At 34.2% G+C, this 19351-nt stretch overlaps 1 long non-coding RNA gene across 1 annotated transcript; it reads left to right on the top strand.

Annotated features, from left to right (window-relative positions):
- Positions 1 to 15691: 15691 nt before the first annotated feature.
- LOC135222182 (uncharacterized) lies at positions 15692 to 16155 on the top strand. Its single transcript, XR_010316191.1, has 2 exons — positions 15692 to 15769; positions 15941 to 16155. It is a non-coding gene; the product is annotated as an uncharacterized LOC135222182 (long non-coding RNA).
- Positions 16156 to 19351: the final 3196 nt, after the last annotated feature.

The raw sequence follows: 19351 nt of genomic DNA, 5'->3' as shown, positions 1-19351 counted from the left end.
CAATCTTGTCTCTGTGCTATAATCAGCAATCACCAATATCAGCTGTCTTTACAATCTCCAAATTTACGCAACCTAAATATGAGACTTTCGTGCAAAACGAATTCTGAAAATTGTCGAAGTAAAAATATAAGAATGTCTGGAAGCTTTCTTGAGACTGCTTTTACCACAAGGAAAATCCAATGAATTAGACCAGGATATGTGCGGAGATTTCGCCTCCATTGGGTTCTAAGAGCTCTTTAGAAATATTTTTTTCCTTCTTTTTTATGGTGGTGCTAGAATTTTTGCATCTACTTTTGTGTGTGTATGTGTTTGAGAGAGAGAGAGAGAGAGAGAGAGAGAGAGAGAGAGAGAGAGAGAGAGAGAGAGAGAGAGCGAGCAGGAAAAAGGTATTAACCTAGGCGATTCTATAAATAGAAAAGATACCTTAAGAATAGTCACTCATTATATTATTATTATTATTATTATTATTATTATTATTATTATTATTATTATTATTATCTGAAACGTCATGTATGTTGTAATTCACATAGTAATGAGTAGTGGAATCAGTGAACTGCAGGTCTCTTTGAAGCCCTGATGTATGCGGGCTACATGTTCATACGCTTCAACATCAATACTTGCAAATGTATTGTGTCCGCAGCTGAAGGCTTTCTTTTAAATGGCAAAGCGTTACACTGCCTCCGGGAAACCTAAGAGTTTTTCACGTAAAATATCTAAATTTAAACAATTTTGTAATGTCATACAGATTGTACATGAAAATATTTTAGTAATGTTTTAAGAATATTTGTTGTCTTTTAATTTACCCCCAGAGACGTCAAGTTTTCATAAGCTGATCTAATGTATATTCCTATGAAACAACAAGTGCTGTATTCGCGAATATAGCTCGTTTTGGATTTACAGATCTGCTCCTGTAGCAGACTTTTATATAATAACAGTATTAAGCACTATTTATTCTTTAAGCCTTGAAACGATCTGAAATGTTTTTGAGACCGCACAGATTTTTGCATCACCACTCTGTCTTTTCTGTCAGCCTTGATTTTTCCTTCCCATGAAATTTTAGGTGGCAAAATATTCTCCTACTTGCTTTCTTTCCATGCTGAGCGACTCTCTGCTGTAAGATTCCAGAGTGGCGCAACCTCTCTTCTTCTTCTTCTTCTTCTTCTTCTTCTTCTTCTTCTTCTTCTTTGCGTCAGAGTGAATTGGGTGCACGGAGTTCGTTATCCACGATGACAGCTTCTCCTTCGGAGGATGGCAGAGACTGGCATCTGCCTTTAACTGCATCACATAGTTGGTTACCGCGCTTTTTATCCTCCTCCGCTGTAGCCGTTTTTTTTTCCTCCCTAGATAAGTTTATGTCAGTGCCTAGTAACACCATATTTTTCTCTTCAAAGATTATGAGTATGTTTGTTCATAAAGGTATGATTGCTTAATCTCGTTCTTTTGTTTTGATTAAGCGAGCCTTGACTCGGCACGGGCTCTTGCTCCAGGGCAGCCGTAAACATTTGATTTAATCCTGTGGGAAGTAAGGGCATTATGAGAATGAATATGTCAATATACACAAAACGATAAACATGTAAGGATTATCACGAGGATATTATTATGACTTTAGTAAAATAAGAAGGATGTAGCAGGAAATTAGAGTGAAGCTTTGAACAAGTCTGAGAGAGGTCACATCACGGTCCTCACTCATCTACACACACCCTGTCAGTGTGTAGATTTCATTATTTTGTGTAGGTCAAGGTAACACAAACTCCCGGATCCCTCTCCTTCGCGTTGCCATAAAATCGGTCTCATGCGTGATATTACTCAGTACAGATTCCTTGTGGTCCAAATCTTCGTCCTTTAGTGTCAGTGAAAGTTTTACTGTCAAGGACAAATACTGCTTTCATTTTGGAATTATTTTATATATTTTTTTTTCAAAAGAGTCTTTGACCCACGAAATGAAGAGCTGCAGATATGAGATCAAGGGGGAATTTCCGTGTTCGCTGTAGTGTAGCATTCGTCAAAACGCGGCGATTGCTTTAGTTTTAAAGCATCTGTGTCATTTTCCAATACTGATACCTAAAACCGTCACTTTTACTGAAGTATTTGTTTTCATCCAATTTTGTAGTGATCAATGAAAGCGTTTTAACAGAAAAAGTATATTTTTTTCGCAGTTGTGGGAAAGATCATCTGTTAAAACTATAAGTAATAAAAAGCGACACATTTCCGTTTCTTTCATTCATCTCGAATAAGATTTCAATTCTGAGTATTTCCTGAAAAAATATTTTTCTTATTGAAAGCAGTAAATCAGATATGAGTTCAAAGTCTCCGTCTCGTTATTACTTATCATAAACTTACAGTTAATTCGTATGGCAGGGAATACTTGTTGTCTATAAAGGTAATAGAAATTCTAGCGTAAATGTTATCGAAATAGAAATTCTAGCGTAAATGTTATCGAAAGACCCACAAAGAACTAAAACTTTCACATTATATTTATTTCTGGTGTTGTGTAGCAGACTCACGGAATATTTATATTATCTGAGTTTGCAATAACTTCCGAATTCTTATTGATGTCTTAACTGTGAGTCGATTGGAATTGAATATTGCATTTATATTGATCCAAATAGGAAATGAACAATGTCTTTAGTTATGTCCTGTCATAAAGTTGAATGTATCTTAGTTTTACTAGACCACTGAGGTGATTAACAGCTCTCCTAGGGCTGGCCCGAAGGATTAGATATTTTTACGTGGCTAGGAACCAATTGGTTACTTAGCAACAGGACCTACAGCTTATTGTGGGATCCGAGCCACTTCGAGAAATGAATTTCTATCACTATAAATAAATTCCTCTGGTTTTGCGTTAGCAGAGCTGTGAATCGAACCCGGGCCTTGAGATCGGTATTCGAGCACGTAAGCGACTCATCCAACAAGGAACTATGTCGTCATGAAACTGGAGTGTATGCACACACTAGATTACTGACTTTCAGAGGGACATCATTGTGGATGAGGTTTGTGCTCAAAGAATTTTAGATATATCGGCAGTCTGCTTTGTTTACGCAAAAGGGCTAAAAGATGGCGGAAACGTTTTGTAGACGCTGATTGCTAAGTGAATTTCACGAGGTTATCTAAATACTCATGACAGAAATATTTATAAACCCTAATTCGAAAACTGTTTTATGGAAGTAAGTGAAACTAATTTTTCTGCTTTTTAACGCCGTTCATTCACTTTATGATTTGGGGGAAAAAATCGAATGATGAGATAGATAATTTTGAAATTATTCTACTCGTTTCAGTGCAATATTCACTTCATACAATATTTCTTTAGCCTGTTTATGATTCTGTAATTTGGATTACACCAGCCGTAACTGAATGGAATTTGGTCGCACAGGTCATTTCGGATTTACCTAAGTTTCAGATTTACAGAATAGCAAAGAATCGTCATGTAAGACAATTATGATATTGTTAACTGTTATGTTAAGATTTATTTTCAGTAACTGAAAAAAGAAACTGCATTTTATTATGTAGTGTGTGTGTGTGTGTGTGTGTGTGATTGTGTGTGTTTACAAACGTTTTAAGTGTCGTAGTTTTCACTATTGTGTTTTACAGATTCTGAAATTTGACATTCTCGTATCTTCAGCTACAAACTCCTTCTAAGCTAACTGCCAATATTTCCCTTTATAAATTTTATCTCGGCACGTTCGTACCCTTCGACGAAAGCTTTTCTCACTGTTATCCGTTGAAAACACTTGTTAGAAGAATTTTCTCTCTTCTTGATATTATGTATTCGCTATATTGAATTAAGATTTGTCATTATGTACCAAGATAAATTCTGATTTAGTTCATCATTACCGTTTATTTCAAGAGAGATGAGTTTTTAAATTTTTTGTCTTGGAAAGTGCAGTTGAACATAACATAGTAAACTGCTTACAATACTTAATTGATAATTGTATTAATATAGAATAAAGAAGGGGACTTATCCATGCGAGGTCAGACAGGAAATTTAAAACCGAGAAAATTGTTTGTTTATTTATTCTTTTTTTTATGTTGCATTTGTCGATTTGTAGTTTATATTCCTTTGTTATGATTCGAAAATCATATGCTGCTCATTTGCTGTTTTCATTTGGAAAGGGTTCAGATACCATTTCGTCGGCGGTAGAAAGAAATTCATGGATTGTTATCTAGCTCCTTGTATCTTGTGAATTACGCGATTTGGAGTGCTTAAAAAATAGAAATTAAATGATTAAAAATGTATCTCCTTTTTCTTTTCTATCTCAGTTTTACAGTTATTTATAAAAAATGGAGAATGAAAAAGGTGGCACTGTCTGTTCCCCGATTTACCAGCCACCAGTTATCTGAACCAGTTATCCTTTGAGAATCTTCAGCACGAGATTTCCATGCTTCATTCTCACTTGGTAGACAATACAGCTTTCTTATCTTTTCTCTGAAAATTGTGTAGTATATGTATTATGTAACTTGAGAACGATGGATTCGGTGAATTAGGCTGTGGCAACTTGGTGGTTTAACTTCGTCACTGTCTGGTTGTCATTTTTCCCCAGCCACTTGCAGGATGTTCTTTTGGTATTTATAATCAGCGTTGGGTAGGAGTACGCCTTCCCTTAATCTACAAGAGTGCAGAATGTGCTATTTTATGCAGGTGTATTATCTGAATATTTTTCATGAAGTTATTGACGGCGTGTCAAGGAATATGCTTCTCGTAATGAACCATAAAGAAGATTTTACCGGAATGCATCGCGGTATAGAATAAGAGAGAAAAGAGTTCATTAGCAAACTCACTGAAAGCCAAAAAGAAACTTGCAAATGAAAGTATACTACGAATTCCAGAACTCTCCTTTTAGGCTTTCAGAAAAAATCGTGGCGTTCCTCTGCGTCTTCGCATCTGTCCCGAGAGAGCTGAGCGTCATTTATGAAATCTTTATGATCGTCATCATAACGCTTTCTGCTGCCTGATTCCATCTTCATCCGCTTCTCTCCTCCTTCCCCGAAATATCACATTGAAAAGGACCTCCCGTAGCAGTCCTTTCGTTATTACTTGGCCGTGAAATCGGTTTCCTACCTAGCAGTGCCCGACATAAATTTCTTTAGGAATCACATTTACCTCCAGCGGATACTGCAGCTTTATTTGATGCAACATTTTAAATTCTAGATAAAGATTTGAATTGACTGACGCCAGAACTGATAAAAGTAAACAATTCAGTTATAAGATTACGTAAGATTTTGTAATACCACTGAGGACTTGACTCAACAGCCTCCTGATTGTTTCACAGATTTGAAATAAATTTAAGTCAATCCTATTGAAACGTTTTTTTACGAAAGTTATCATTTTCCACTTTGTTTGTATATCAGCTCTGTAATGGAAAACCAGAGCAGTTTAGAGATAGCATTACGTGTGATTTTCTTATTGTGCCATTTCCGATTTTGAGATAGTGTTCATGTTATTAGTTTTACTAACCCTAATGATTTTATGCATGGTTTTCATTTTCCATTCCGGTAATCGATAATTGATATTGTAAAAATATGAATTTTAATAGAATATTGTGAGGATTTTCAAAAGGAAGTGTCCTGTTCCTTATTTTTATAAATGATCTTACAATGTCGTTCGTATATATTTCTTTGTAAAAACAGTATAGCTTACGTTCACTTTTACCTGAGCCATATACTTAGTTTAATTCTTACGTGTTATTTTGTTATTAAGATGTTAAGTGCATTCACGTCATGTTTACGATGCGTTCATATGGCTCATCCACTTATCATTTCATATTTTTATACTGAGTTAGAAAAGATCAGAGGTGAATGTCCAGAATTATTTAGCGTATAAACACAGTTACTACACCCTCAAAATATGTTTGCATTTTCTTTCATTTCCCAAAATATTGTGTTTCAGATGGCTATCATTTGGTTCATTGCTTAAAAACAGTTCGATAGTAGGTAATATGACTTGTATATGTTAATCTAGGTAGTTATAAGATGTAAATGAGGTATTCACTTGTCTCAAATAAAGAGAGCTACGAAATGAATAACGTTATGTTTAAAATCATAACAGTACAGAGCACGATTATTTATTTACATAATATTCATGGGCGGATGTATTTTACGTGTTCACATTATTTACCTATATAAAAAAGATAAGTTCTTCCCATTTCCATATTTATCACCCGTCGAAATTTCACCTTAGTCCTGAAGACAGGAGGTGGCAATCTCGACAGCTTAGTAACTATCAGTAACTATTTTCTTCTTACAAGACAGCATTGGAATTTTTGTCTCTCAAATTGTGCTTGACAAAATTCCTCTAAGAGCGGCGCAGTCTCTCTTCTTCTTCTTCTCTTCTTCTTCTTCTTCTTCTTCTTCTTCTTCTTCTTCTTCACGTGTGAGTGAATTGGGTGTGTGAGTTCGTTATACGTAATGACAGGTCCTAATTCGGTGGATGGAAGACAGTTGCTTCTTCCTGTAACTTGTCAGCTTCAGTTGGCCGTTCGAGTTCCTTCTTTTATTTCACTGTGCAACTTCTCTTTCTCGTGGTTTGCTCAGAATCATAGCTGCGTAACAGCAGGTTTTCTGTTGATGTAAATGAATATATGCCTTTGGTAACGTAGCTATAATTGGGTAATCTAATCAGTTTCCTTGATATTATCCGAGCAACATTGGAAAGGATGCTTGTCGAATTATTTAAGTATTTGGATGCGTTATCTGAAATTATATTGAAAGCGAGAATAAGAAAAAAAAGAGGACAAAAGTAAGACTAACCTTAAGACAAATAAAGTATCGAAAAAAATGTGTCATTTCCTTAGACGATCGTAATAAAATGAGTCCTCCTTATATTGCATGTAGCACGTCAACCCAGATTTTATTTAGGAAATCTCTATAAAGCTTTTTACCGCGTAAATCCTTCTCCATCTTCATCCACTTCCTCGTCCAGTCTCCCAACCCCTTTCCAACGGGAGCCTGCCCTCAGCCGGTGTTCGTACCCTTGCTGATGCCATTATAGTATTGCCATAAGGTCGGTCTCCTTCCTGAGATATCTACCCAACGCAAATTTCTCGAGGTTCTAAATCTCAGTCCATTTCTGCGACTTCAACATTATTTGTCTCTTTCATATCTAACTCAAAGCTCACTTCTTAAAGGAAAATATAACAACAAACAAAAAACCGGACAATATTCCAGTAATCGACGTTGTTTAGTGTATATAACTCTTATATCATATTAAACTGATGAAAATCACCGAACTCGTGAAAACCCAAATTTTTAAAAACACTTTCTGTCCATAATTAGATATTTGATTTTCATAGCTTTAGATCCGGCGAAGTGAAGTGATACGGATTTAAGGTTGTAAGGTTGTTTTAAAAATCGATTTTAGAAATATAAACTCCAGTGTTTAGATATTCAGAACTTTCATTTACTTCCAAGGAAATAAGAAGAATGAGCAACCCCCGTTCTTGAGCAATACAATTAATAGTACTCCGATCAAATATAGGAAATTGTAAACCCGCCTTCAATTGCCTCACCACATAATATGCAAATTGGTTTTGGATATTAAAGGTATTCGATAATATTAACACGTTCTGTACTCTGATAGGTAAATCAATTTTACATATGGAGGTAGAAATATGTTGCTGTAGTATTTTTCAAGCGGAATGCTTTAAGTAATAACATCATTTATTTATAGTTGAAACAAAATTGTTTCCCTTAGTATTCCTAACTTGATTAATATCCTGTTAGAAATGTTCCAAGGGAAAAAATCAGCATACCAATGTTTGTAGTATATGTTACACTCTCAAAAGTTTGTTTTTCTTTATTAGAATTCTATAATAGCTGGTCTTGAGAATGTAATTTATTTGCTCTAAGTAGAATTCAGATGTTAGGACTTAATTGACTAAGGTTCCTCTTGGTTGAATTTTGAATGCAGCATTCCAGGTCGCTCACTGAGGCAGAAAGCAGTAATGTGGGAAGTTTGTTGGGGAAAAAGCGTAAAACGCTTTTGTTGCAGTTACTTTTTCCCAATTATCCAGTGAGTTTTACTTTAAGTGATTGAGTTTTACGGATTTTGTATCGTGTTTAAACTGTAATCCTAATTTTATTTTGGTTTATAACAAGTTATACTTTTCATTATACTGTTGTTGCAGAATATTCACTTGCACATAATCAGTGCATATTGTTAACATAACTTCGAGTTAATAATTTAAGATATCTATAAAAAAACGAAAGGGTGGAAGTATTCTTCATTTGCAGTTTAATAGCATCGATCGTTTTTGAATATTGTTCTCCTCTTTCTCATCTTGCAATGTAGGAAGGTTTTTCTTTTCGTTACGAGCTGAGTATTCCTTATAGCGGTAGGTAATAATTAGCATTTTGTATTTTGATTTAGGATAAACTCAAATATCCTGTTCATATATGTTAGCGGTTCCAGTCTCCTTATACATGTTTTTGCCCAAAAGATAATGCTTATCACCTTTTTTTATTTCCATCTTCCTGTGTTTCATAGTGAACTTGTAAAGACTATTATAATATGATAGAAAATATCTGATACTGAACTTGCAGCCATCTGGTGTATGGAACTCCAATCATGGCAAACTGCACATTGCTGTCAATGATTTTCATTTTTCCGCAGCATCGCTGCTTACAATCCCGTTCTTTCATTTTACGCATGGGGATATTCTTTGTTAAAACACTTAAATTTAGCAACCTGTATTCTCTCTGGCGTCAGAGTGAATTGGGTATAAGTAGGTGTTGTCTGTCATGACAGGTCTCAGTTCGGTGTATGGCAGAACAGGCAACCTCTTCTTTCCGCTCCTCACTTGGAATGTTGCAATTCATATTCCCTTCCTCTCATCCAATTTTTTGTGCAATGGGCAAAAGCAGTGCTGGTTATATTTGCCCATAATATGATGGATTTCTTACGTTTATTTATTTAATTTTATCTGCTTATGAGAACCGATAAATTGGCATGAAGTCATGTCATGAATGAAGGTAGCGCTTGCCTAACAACCTAAAAGAAGAATCCGTTATCGATTAAGGACGTGTCCGAAAAAAATAGATCAAGGTGCAGAAACCTGGGGAAAAAAGTAGTGGCATAGTATTCCCAACATATATATAAGAAAAAAAAAAAACCAGTCATATTTTGCATATATCCCACCACCGCATAAATTTCATTTCTGAGATCTTTATGAACGTCGTCATAATAACGCTTTCTGCTGCTGGATTCCATCTTCATCCCCTTCCTTCTCCCGCACCCTCGTCTTCCACCTAGTAGGTGACCCTCCTTTTGCCGCTCCTACCCGACCTTAGGTCATCTCATTACCATAAAGCAGTCTCCCGCCTGGAAATACCTAACGCAAACTACCTTAGGATCCAAATCTACTTGCTCAGCGCGGCAGTCAATTTTGTTTTGGCAAGATCTCTTCCTAAAACCGCTGGAGGCTACATCCTCGTTGGAAGCCGCCTTTGTCACCTCTAGCCAGTTGATCTTGAATTTCGTGTGGCTCTGTCTCGTGTGAGAAAGCGATTCAGATATATGATTGCGAGTGATTTAACGGCGGTGGTTTTGCCGTGGTTCATAAACTTACTTGTTTTATTCTTTTGAACCGGTTATATACGAAACACCTCTTTTGTTGATGTATACGATTTCATTGTCTATTTATTTATTGGGCTCTTAATTGAAAGCAAGAATGATTTACATTACCGGCAAGAGAAGTATTCAGTGACGAACACAATAGCTTTATAAATTCTTTACCATTGATATAGAGACAAATAAAATATACGGTTGACGTTTGTATCCTCTTTATTTGATGATTTTAAGATTTTTTGTGAATACGCAAGACAGTGTTACATAGGAAGAATTGTTCATTTCATATAAAGTAAATGTTCGTTGTGAAAGATTGTCTATAGAGGCCGATGTGCTAGTGTATATTATTATAAATGATTAACGATTTCCAGAGTTCTGACACCGAAATTCAGAGAGCAGTTGAGGATGAAAACGTTATAATTTGGGAGCAGTATCCCCAGAGCATTATACTGCGCTCATGGGTGACATCGAAACCGAATGAGAGGCTTAGGAAATATACACGAACTTTAAAGGCATTGTGTTTGTTAATTCGAAGTTGGCTTGAGAAGGTGTAACTCGCGAGGGTTAATGAGAGGGAGAAGGAAAGAGTGGGAGAAGATAAAAAGGCGGCAAAGCTTTAGGAACGCATTTATCAAGATTTCACGAATGAAATTTGAGTTCCGACTTGATGAATGCAAAGGAGGAAGCAGTTCTGGGTGTATTTGATTCTATTTATCCACATTTTCTCTATTATCTCTTCCTCTTCTTTTCGTTTTATCATCATTTCTCTGTCTTTCTTTCATTCATTTGCCAAACCTTGACATACTTGCAATTAACTATCTGTCATAGCGTCTGTATCAGTCACATCCTTCAGCGTGCCTGTAATGACTTAACAACCATTTTTAGAAAACAACAAAAGAAACCCTTGAAAAGGAAGAGAAACTGTTGCCCGTAAATAAAAATGAAGGAGAAACACGATTTTACACAGCACTGATTCAGAAGCCCAGCGCAACAGAAACTGCAACTTAGAAGTAAAAAAAAAATAAATTGCAATCGGCCAAGTGATGAAGTTAAAGGCAGATGCCAGTGTCTGCCATCCACCAAATTAGGAACTGCCATTACAGATAACGAGCTCCAAACTCGCAGTCCTCCGTGATAAAACAGAGAAGGAAAGGTGGTTGCGCCGCCGTTAGGTCTCTTCATTAAAGGCAACTTCATTATGAAAGGAATTGGAGAGGTGTTAATGAAATCAACAAAGTTCTCAAGAGGACTTCTTTTCATTTCCAAAACAAAGTTGTGGTCATAGATAGCTGGTAAATTGAAGGCTGTACTTCACGTTTTCTTTTTCTTGGTTGTAAGTGGATGTCGCCGAGGAAAAGAAATCCAAAAGGAGACACTTTGCTGTACATGGTTCACGCTTTTATTTTTGAGGACTACGGAAAGCAGTGAGCTGTTATATGGGAGTTCCCCATATGGTAGAACGTCAGGCAGAATTTAAATGCTCCGCTAAATATAGTAGTCAAGTAATAGAAAATCCATATATCGTCATTGTGTGTGTGTATATATATATCTATATATATATATATATATATATATATATATAAATATATATATATATATAGATATATATATATATATATATATATATATATATATATATATATATACATACACAAATCGTAGTGAGAGATGTGCAGATAGTGTAAGTATATTTTGTAAGATTTTCCTCATATTTTAAGCCTGCGATGTGAAACTGTCTCTTTGATAACCAAGGTTAACGGTCCTTAGTTGTGGGCAACCTCATTCACAGCCACAGCATCGGGGTCAGGTAATGATACATCAATGTAAACTATCTGAAACTAAACAAATCCAATATATCCTTAACTAACGAGTAGTATAAAATGGGGTTCAAAATGTGTGTACATGTTAAAAAAAACCCGTAGTTTTAATCAGAAAATTACCGTAAAAATAAACGGTTTCCAGCCGTATTTCAGAAAACGGGTGGCCATCCGTTTTATCGTAATTGTTAATATCTTTTACGGGTATTTACCGTAAAACCATTGCTATAAGACATCCTGCCCCAAAAATTACGGTCGCAGGGCCGTAATTGAGGTATAGTCCTTATCATAATGGTTCATATAACTTAAATATTTTCTGACAGAATTGTGTTAAATGTTAAGACTAAGCCTATATGAAACATTAAAAGCTTAAAATTTTCTACTAAATCATTAAAAAATACAATATTGTAGAAGTTATTAGTTTTATTATTATCGCATTGGCATCTGTCCATATGAAGTTGCCATCCGCTACCATCCCATGTAACTACAGAATTATTAGTGTATTAATATAATAATATACTTGTACAATTTACCATTTCCAACATTACGTTTTATGAAAACGGGCAAAAAATAAAAATTCCACTGTATATTCAAAGGACCAAAAAAACATCATATATACTACGATTATCCCGATCAGATACGCATTTCGCAATGCGTGTGTTTTTCATTTCTGGCGGGCGGAGGCGCCGAACAAGTCACTTGAAAACAACAAACAAATCCCCTCAGCTCATCACAGATGTCTTCTTGTGGTTTCTTCTACTGTTACGAAGAGTGAAGTTGTGAACAGCATCAGGTGAGTTTTAAGACCAGGTGTATGCTTTTTATTTTATATGATAAAACTTTACTGTAGTTGCGGCCTATAATTAGATTAGGACTATTATGTATGGACCCTGCTCCGTCGACGGCTTGCGGGGACGAGTATTTCCCCCTAATACAACCTGTATAAATTAGATGGCAATAAATAATCCAGGACTAGTAAGTACAATTACCGTACATTGTGTAGTGAAGCTATGTGGTAACTTTTGATAAACATCCCATTAGCATAGATTGTTAACCTAGACCACATACCTATAGGGTAAACAACCGAGTGGACTAGCTACGGCCACGTTAACCGTGTTCGGACCCACCTTCAGGAAAAGTACTTTTAACAACACGCCCTGACACAGGAGATGGGTACCAGTCATGAATCTCATGTCTCGAGGTTGTTGCTTCACGACCGTTGATCGTGACTGGTGCCCATCTCTGGTATCAGGACATGTTAAAGTACTTTTTCTGAAGGTGGTTCTAAGATGGTTAAGGTGGCCACAGCTAGTCCTCTCGGTTGTTTATCGTAGGCTAAACCAGTCTGGGTGAAAATAGCAGCCTTTCTTCTGTGGGAGTCACTAGCCTAACTGTATGGGTACATGGCAAGTAATTGTGTTATGTAATTGTAAACGTGAACTTATGGGATCTGGTAAGCTGTACATTTAGGTGTGAATAATTAATCATAATATGTTCTTTTATTTATAATGAAGTAATACCATGTATTAGACTTGAAAAGACTTAAAAAGGACATAGTGCAAAAATGTATTCTAGACTTGTAAAGGCTATATCTGGTTCAGTCTTATGTAGCCTATACCCTTGAGTGGTATTAACCTACATAGGTTGCGAATAACAAGGTAGAGTGGCAATCCCTTTTCAAAGGAATATCCTGATATTAGCTTAAAAAAAGCGTGGCTGAATATCAAGCAAAAATAGTCTTGGCTATTTAAAGAGAAAACCAGTTTGCAGGAGGGTTATGAGTTGAGAGAAAACTTAACAAGATCTTTTATGACTAGCTTAATGTGGATTATATTATAATTATTAGCCTATGCCAGCTTAAACAATACCTTGGGTTAAATAAATTACTTCCATAGACTACGATGCCTCTTTCTTACATATTAGGTAGGGTGGCCAGACGTCCTGCATTTAGGAAGGACACTCCCTGTTTTTTGAGCATTCTGTCCTCGGTCCTGCTTCACCTTAAGAAGGACGCGAATTTCTCCTGCTTTTTGGGTTTGTCTAAAATAAAAATATTAATGCTAAAAATATAAACAAATACATATACGAAAACAGTGAGAACTGGATGGGCAAAAGAACCATTTTTTTTTTTTTCATGAGGCCAATAATTTTATATAGTGGCTGTTGGCACAGTTAGGAACACTAGGCATGGAGCCGCAGTACTTATATCTGTCCCAGCCATTTACAAAAGACTTCTAGCCAACAGAAAACTCTTTAGAGATGGCAAGGAAAAGGGCAAAAATGTAAACATCAGATTGCTAATTCCTTTAGTTTCTGAAATAATGTTAATTTTTCACCCCAGTTATGTAATAAATTGTTCCATCTTCAATACATTTAAATATTAATCAATTTCAGTTCTTTATTCATACACTATTTGAGATTTAAACACTCAAGTCAAGTTTTATATATATATATATATATATATATATATATGTATGTATATATATGTATATATATATATGTATATATATATGTATATATATATATGTATATATATATGTAATATATATAGTGTATATATGTATATATATATATATATGTATATATATACTGTATGTATATATGGATATATATATATATGTATATATATATATGTATATATATATATGTATATATTATATGTATATATATATATATATATATAATACAATATATATATATATATATGTATATATATGGATATATATATAATGATATATATATGTAGTATTGTATATATATATATATATGTATATATATGTGTATATATATGTATATGTATATATATGTATGAGTATATATATGTATATGTATATATTTACTATGTATATATGTATGATATATATATTTATATGTAATATATGTATATTGTATGTATATATATATATATATATATATATATATATATATATATATGTATATATATATGTATATGTATATGCATATATATATATATATATATATATATATGTAATATATGTATATTTATATATGTATATATATGTATATGTATATATATATATGTAATATATATATATACATATATAATGACAGATTGAGTATTTTTAAAAATTTTGCTCACAGCACTCAAGTGGGCATGAAATACACATACTAATCTCATTTCTGTGTAGCCTATAGTGATTGAAATATGAAACAAATGATAGCAGAGAGTTATTACAAATACTGAAGTTATACATCTCTGGAATGAATTGAAGCTCCTAGTATTAGGGTGGCCATTTCCAAATTTCCAAAAAGGACTTGTTTTTTTTTTTTTTTTTGCCAACACCAATTTAACCTAAATTAAGCATGATTATTAATGAGTTTATACTCAATCTGTCATTCTGGAAGAATCAGAAGTTTTAAAAGTAGTTATGTAAATAATGTGATAACTTTGTCTTTAACAATGGGTAGATCCTAGGCCTGCTTGAATTTTGCAAAATTGGGGAAGGTTTTTTTTTATCTAAGTCATTAAATCATATAATTATTAAATATATACTATATATAAGTAGGATTGCATGTGACTAAATCTGATCATTCCTAACTCTTAATACATTATAGTAAGATTTCTTATCATTGCATGCTTATGCTCTGAATCTCTCAATTTGAAACCACCTTTATGCTTTATTTTATTCAAAGTTTATACCTTTCTTTGTTGTTTGTGATGCTCCATATGATCCTCTCTAATTCCACATCTCAACTTTTCTTGCTGCTGTTCCTAATATACTATTTTCAGGACTGTCTTTATTTGCACACTATTACTACCTTTAAACTTCCCTATTCCTATTTCCATGCTATATAACTCAAAATTTTTGCCTTTGTTTCATAGTATGAATGTACTAGTGTATGTGTGCAATGATTAGTACTTGAATTCTGCAACTTCCTCGCAGGGACCTTATAATTTGTTAATCTGCATTCTAATGCATGATATATCCATAAACTGTCCTGTCTAGTAAAATCCATAATTTTTTTATGTAATATCAGTTACTCTTCCTACCAGTTGTTAGTGTTTGGCCTTCTAATTGTCACCCACTGTGAAAATATTTTTTTTCCTGGCAGTTTCTGCAATAAACAATGCTTCACTTAAATAATATATATAGATTGGCATTTTTCTCTGTTTTCTCATCTAATTCATGCTTTCTATTCCCACCACCACATGCTACTACAAAATTCTATTGTTACTAGTATTTCACCAAGGCTTAATTTTCAGGAACATCGGTGCTCCAGGCTATACCGCTTCATAGTTGCAGTTGATGGAAGATTCATCAACTCAGACTTGACTTCACTCGTGCTGCGATGGCATGGTTTTCGCAGCATTTTTGATATATGATATTTATTACCCATCAGAAGCTTCAGTCACAATGGAATTTATGCAGAGGTAAGCTGTTGTAATAAGTTACTTGAGTTTTTTTTTTTCTTTAATTTAAGAATATCAGGGAAGTAATTTATATTTAAATGTCCATGTACTGTAACTTTGTAATAGTGTGGTGGTGAGCAGTTGTTTACAATATTTTTACCATTATGTTCATATATCTTGTCATTTTTACAGGTGTTTCTGAAAAATAAATGCAGAAAAAGGGACAAAAAATACCAGAACAAAGAAAAACGTGGCACACACCCATTGAAGAATATTAAAGTTCAATGAGCTTATGGAATAAGGAGTGAAAAAGCATTCACACTCTTCTGTATAAATAATTAATGTTAAATTTTGTGTTAAAAAAGTTATAAATCTGTTTTTCAAGAATAAAGTTTTTTAAAAGTTAATCTTCTCATTATTTTCTCCAATTGGATATATGACCTGCACAAGGAATTTTTGGTTACTATTTCAATTGTAACATAAAATGCAAAGAAATATTAACATTAAATTCAAAGAAATATTAGAAAAATCATGTACAAATCCCAAAAAGTTACTGTATACTCTGTCAAATAAATTTACATAAATATGTTACATGTATAGGATTTGTTACCAATTTTAGTTTTTATCTGTTTTGATATTGTATGAGATGTAATTATAATTTTACAAAAAATAAATTTAAAAAAACATGTATAAATGACTATTGGTAAAATTTACAAATGTTTAATAAAATGTGGCCCCACAAGGAAGGTATGAAAAATGTTTTTAGGATTATTTTTTTCTTAAATTAGCCACTCCAAAGTTTGGCGGGTGGGGTTGTGTATGCGCAGTGATATACAGGGTGGGGCAAATCAAATGCCCGAGTTTTGATCGGCTATTAGGAAAAGCAAAACAATACTTACAGAATTATTTGTTTGTTTTACTCGAATCAGTATACAATGCTGTTTGTATGATCCTTTTTGAAGATGCCATCAGGAAGATGGTGCCATCTGTAGCGATGCACAGTTGAAGGCGATGTCTGAAGTTTTCGGTGCTCTTCGGCAAGATCTCGAGGAGTATTGTAGCGATTTCCTCCCGGATTCGCATCTTCAATTCTTCCAAACTGTGTGGCCGAAAGTGAGATGAGCCGAAGAGCAGCTGAAAACTTCAGACATTGCCTTCAAGAGTTCATCGCTACAGACGGCCACCATCTTCCTGATGCCATCTTCAAAAAGTGATCACACAAACTGCATTGTATACTGATTCGAATAAAACAACAAATAATTCTGTAAGTATTGTTTTACTTTTCCTAATAGCCTATCAAAACTCGGGCATTTGATTTGCCCCAGCCTGTATATATGTATTTTCACCCGTATTTGAGAAAATCCCGTAAAAATATTAACCGTAAATTATACGGTATGTTATTGGTTAACTTAACGGTAAAACCGTAAATTTTACGGTTAAAATTTTATACGGTATTTTCTCAAATACGGGAGAAAATACGGTACATTAAAAATTACGGGACCCGTTTTTTTAACGGTAAATGCTTTGGCAACATTACTGCAGGATTTTTACCGTTTTTTCAACGGAAAATTTTTTACAGTGTACGTAATGACGATACAAAGTTATTATCGGTGAGCAAATGCTGACAATTTTAGAGTAATATTTTGACCTTAAATGGCACTTACAATTGGAAACGAAAGACACAAGATATTCTTAAAACATTTTCAGTGTCGAAAGAGTTGGACTTTATTTTCTTCAAACGTAAAGAATTCACGCAGCACATTTCCATAGAACAATAACTTTGGAAGACTTAAAACTCTCTGGGAAGTTGATGATGTAGTAGTATATTTGATACGTAATCATGTAAGTGCTAATCCCAACTTTTTTTTTTTTTTTTTTTTTCACTTAAAAGTTTTTCCCAAGTAGTTGAGAAATATGCTGTTCAGTACTGTTTAAAATATGACATGAACATTTACCAGAATATCACATGAACATTCACTACATCCAGCAATCATAGCTACATAAAAAATAATTCAATATAAATGAAAGTTCATGCAGAAAAAATCAAACAGAATTTACCCAACACTGATTTAGACTTTTGCTGTACTGGATGAGGAAATGAAGTAACCGTAAATACACTAACCTCTTTAATCCAAAGAAGACGAATAAGAGAGATGAAAAGTTCGAAAGGCTGACAACCTTTCAAGATTTCCAGGCTATAAAAAAAGTGGTGGGGGTGGGGGGGATATTTTGAGAAAAAAAAAATAGACCACAGAAATGCCGTGGTTGCCCAAATTGCTGCAATTTACATAGAGATAAATTGGTAGGATAACGGTTGGCCGGGTGATAGCCAGTACTTTCTCTTTCATTTCCTTTCTTTTATTTTTAAAGCCTAAGTAAGTTAGTACATTTTGCGTGTCAGATACCATTAAACTTCAAAGTACAATTGTATGAAATAACCTTGAATATCTTTCCTAGACTGGACCCACTTAATAATTCTTTTTTCCGTTTTCCTAACATTAAATAACTCTTTAAGCATTCCAAGTAGAATATGGGAAACAAGACGACGACAGTGTTCAAAACCCATCGCCTAAGAAATATAACAGATCGGTTTATGAAATATGCGGAGCACAAGCAGTAACAGAAATTTTGGAAAGTTGTTTCGTCCAGTTCTTTATAGTCTTTTTTTTTAACCGACTGGAAAATATCGATACTTTATTATTTTAAGATTACATTTCGTATGCGTTCATCATTAAATTACGAATATATTTAATTAAAACAAATATAAGAAAATATTTTATCCAAAGATTGGTACGAACAAAATAAATGGTGAAGCATTGATCGAATCTGTAGAAGAAAGTCAATTGAAACGATGAACGTTAGAACTTATTTGAAAAATGAAGTCATAAATGGGGTTGAATGACACTTAGTATATACGACAACTATTGAAGTCAGGGTATAGCAAGATGTATAGAGGACAAATAAATTCAGAATTTCATAAAGATGACTAACCAAGAAACTTATTCTTAAATCAACAAAGGCAAACATAACGGATGTTACAAGAGTAAATAACAGTATCCAGTGAGAGGGTTTTTTTTCTTTCTTTTTAAATCCCGACCATGTTTAAATTCTCTGCATATGAAGTTGAAAATTTTGGGAAACTGTTACACGCCATCCCATCCCGCTTTGACCCAGATTTGGTAGTCCGAGTTCGCTTCCCCGCTCTGCCAACGCAGAAACAGAGAAATTGATATCTGGTGATTAGAAATTCATTTTTCGATATAGGAATGTGGTTCGGATCCCACAATAAGCTGTAGACTCCGTTGCTAAGTAACCTATTAGTTCCTAGCCACGTAAAAATATCTAATCCTTCGGGCCAGCTCTAGGAAAGCTGTTAATCAGTTCAGTGGTCTCGTTAAACTAAGGTATATATTTTGACCCAGTCTCATGGAATTGAAGTCACCCAGGATCATCGAAATGGGATTCAAACGGATCAACAGAAGCTCCTTAGAAAATGTAGGCAGATGAGTTTGCTTAGTAGTTTTCATAATCAGAATTTAGTCACCATTTTCTTTTCGCTTCATGAATATGCATGTGGAAGTTTTGCGTTCCTGTTTGTGTGTG

This window comes from Macrobrachium nipponense, chromosome 3 (assembly GCF_015104395.2).
Source record: "Macrobrachium nipponense isolate FS-2020 chromosome 3, ASM1510439v2, whole genome shotgun sequence".
Taxonomy (NCBI): domain Eukaryota; kingdom Metazoa; phylum Arthropoda; class Malacostraca; order Decapoda; family Palaemonidae; genus Macrobrachium; species Macrobrachium nipponense.
This window is presented reverse-complemented; position numbering and strand designations above follow the sequence as displayed.